General features: G+C 37.8%; 1 non-coding gene across 1 annotated transcript; it reads left to right on the top strand.

Moving 5' to 3' along the window:
- Positions 1-2,873: 2,873 nt before the first annotated feature.
- LOC112309627 (U2 spliceosomal RNA) lies at positions 2,874-3,061 on the top strand. The gene has a single exon (XR_002975286.2). It is a non-coding gene; the product is annotated as a U2 spliceosomal RNA (small nuclear RNA).
- Positions 3,062-3,290: the final 229 nt, after the last annotated feature.

The following is a 3,290-nucleotide window of genomic DNA, read 5'->3' as shown; positions in this document are numbered from 1 at the left end:
TTTAGTTTTTAATAGTCTCTCACCCAAATCATGGCAGTGAGCTCTTTCTAGGTTCCCTTAGCTGGTTCTGAATGGCTATTACTGGGCCTGAAAGGAGTTTTGTTTTGTTTTGTTTTGCCTTTTCTCTTTCTGCGGTGCAGAGCTCCATGGAAACTTGGTTATGCAGATAGACCTGTGGAGCTGATAATATGCCGACAAGTAAGACACCCAAACTGAGATGCTTTGTCAAAGGAAAGGCCCTTTCCAGTCCAGAGAGGTATTATGCGGTTAAGGGAGGTTGTATGTCCGGGAAATGTTTAGGTCAATGGAGTATTTATGTTAAGGTTAACTAAAATGAATGTTCTTATGAACATGTTTATGATATTTTGCATTTGCTTAATTAACACTTGGTATTCCTTTGTTATTTTATGCCTTTCGAATAGGGTGGCAGGGTGAAGGCCTATCACACAGTACAATAAAATTCAGAAAGTCATATCAACAATAAGGTTAATATTAGAAGCATGAGTTTCAAACCCTCAATTTCATGAGACACTCCCTGTGTACAGAGAATGTTAATGATTCCTGATTTCACTTTGTCAACAACAGACACCATACCGAAGTTTGCTTTCACACACATTTACTTGGCTTTGTGGTAACATGGTTGATAAGATACATGCTTACATATAGATTGGGGTACATTATTCACTGAGATGCAAAAGAAAAAAAAGATTTCAAAAATAACTTAAAATGAAAGTTTCGTTTTACTGTTTAAAATGTGAAAAAATTTTAATGTTGCAGTTTTTCCTCTATTAAGTTCCCTCATTCATCACTGATGCAGATGTGTTCTCAAGTTCGAAATTTTATGATATCCCAATACTTACATTAATGCCATAAATCTCTTCAACCACTTCTAAGGACATTTGAAGGACTGGTTGGTTTTGAAAACTCTTTGTAGATATTATTAACCTAACAAAGTCCCTATTTCATCTTAACTTAGACTTTAAAACAACGTAACAAAAAAAAATTGTGAAAGCAATCAAAAAGCCAACAAGTACATTAAAACACCTTGTCCGTTGAAGGGCAGAGAAAAATCATGGGTCATCCAGGCAGTTGGGTTTTAGAGAACTCTGGCTCATCAGAACGACTTGGTCGGGAGCAGCCACCCCACAGCCCAGGCCATTATGTGTCAATCTGTCAAACCAACAAACAAAAACACCACAGGCTTTCGCACAAACAGCATATGACAAATGCAGATGTGCCTCTCGAAAGAATCCTTTGCGTTTTAAACACCTGCAAGAATTCCAAAACACTGGCATGCCTTCCACTCTGCCATGGCCGCTCTCCTGACCCTGAGCTTGGAGCGGGGAAGCAAAAATGCCTAGAATGTACAGTATTCTGTTCCCATTTGGAAGAGCAGTGGGGGCGGACGAGGAACAAGTACAGCGTTGATACCACAATGCCATGCACCTGCTTTGGGTGTAAAAAGAAAGCATTTGTTGCAGAAACTGCAGTATTTTTTTATCTCATTAAGTAGTTGTGAGCAAAAGCAAGTGTGTTTCCCTTTTATTAGGTGTAACCCATCTGAATTAAAAGGATCTATTGAGAGTTATTTCCTTTTTTTACCCAACAGGTGTATTGTCTTCTTTTCTCCATTAAATTGCTTTCCACATTTTGGTTTAGGCAGATGAATAATCTGCAGGAGTGTTGCAAAGTAGTGTTTCTTAGATACTTAATAGCCAAAAAGTGAGATTTAGTTTGTACTTTTAATTTTAAAAAGACAAGCATTTCCCAAAACACCTTTCTACTCAATAAACACTTCTATATCTAGAAAATATATTACAGAAGAGACACCATTCATTCCTAGGGAATATTCACACAGTGTGACTTTTACTTGGTATCTTTTGAAGTGCCTCCCTTATAAAACCAGTATTATAAAATGATGGCTAGTATAAATTAGTTTAAGGTTTAAGGTTAACAGTTGGTAGAGAAAATGTCCATATATATATATATATGTATGTATATATATATATATGGATTTTATTTGGTAAATGTATATATAAAATATATATTTATATATATAAATATATATATATTTACCAAATAAAATCCCTTGGGTTAGTAGTCAAACTATAAATATAGATCGGCCACTACTATGTTATCAGAAAGAATGTCAGCAAGAGCAGGCTGCCCAGTAGCAAATTACAAAGTTTTGGCTCCCAAGAATGAGACGCCTTGTTTGCTCTTGCACATTGCAGCTGCCTCCCCTCACTACCCCCCCCTTCTTGGTGGTTTATTACACACAAGCTACTAATGAATGGGAGCCGCTGTTTTACAGTACACCACACTTACAGGACTTATCTCTAGGCCTACCACAGATTTGACTGATCAACAGCAGGGCACCGCCATCATAATTCTTCCTAGAAACAGGAATATAAAAAGGGGTTTGTTGGAGGTTGGCTGGGTCTGCAGAGAATCCTGCCCGCAGGGCTTGCCGATGCCATCACTAGCTGTTATGGTCTTTGGCCTAATAAGGTACAGAAACAAAGATTGTTCACTTATTCAAGAAGACTAAAGCACCAGAATGATGGAAAGTAGAGGCAGCAGGGCACCCATCCAAGTGGGATTAAGGCCACAAGCGCAACTTTATAGGGCTGTCTGGGTGGTAGAATAAGGATCTGCCACTGAAAATCCAGTTCAAACATAATTTATTACATGTCATTCAGAGTTAGAGGTGGCTATCATTAGGAGTTAAATTGTTGTATTGTGTCAAACTGATTTTGATAAGTATTTTTTGTAAGCTTCTTCTATGTTACCATAACTCAGAAGCAGAGGCAGAAGGCAAATAGCAGTCTGATAAATGAACTGACCTAGTGATATCTGAGAAATATATTTCGATTGCTTCTTGGCCTTTTGATCAAGCATAGTTATCTGTTCTTATCAGTTTATCATCTGATACATCCTCTAACCAAGGACCACATCTTACCGTAAGTGGATTTTTGCAGCAGGGAGATGACATAGGAGCTTGCTCCATCCGTGCCAGGCATTGACCTGGTATAGTACCTTCAGGAACGGTGCACACTGTTGCAGACCAATGTGTGTGTGTGTGTGTGTGTATTTGGAAAATGCCATGGTGCTTCGTTTTTTTCCATCCTCTGCTTTAAAGTGATACTATTTCCTGAACATTTCTAAAGTTTAGTGTTTCTCTCACTGCAGTAAAATTTTATAATTTATGTCTCCTATGCTTTTTCAAATGTTCAGATAAACATCAATGAAATGAGTATGCCTATTTCCCAACAAAACAAGTACACTAA

This window comes from Desmodus rotundus, chromosome 2, assembly GCF_022682495.2.
Source record: "Desmodus rotundus isolate HL8 chromosome 2, HLdesRot8A.1, whole genome shotgun sequence".
Lineage (NCBI taxonomy): Eukaryota > Metazoa > Chordata > Mammalia > Chiroptera > Phyllostomidae > Desmodus > Desmodus rotundus.
The sequence above is the reverse complement of the archived record's forward strand: the minus strand, read 5'-3'. Positions and strand labels throughout refer to the sequence as shown.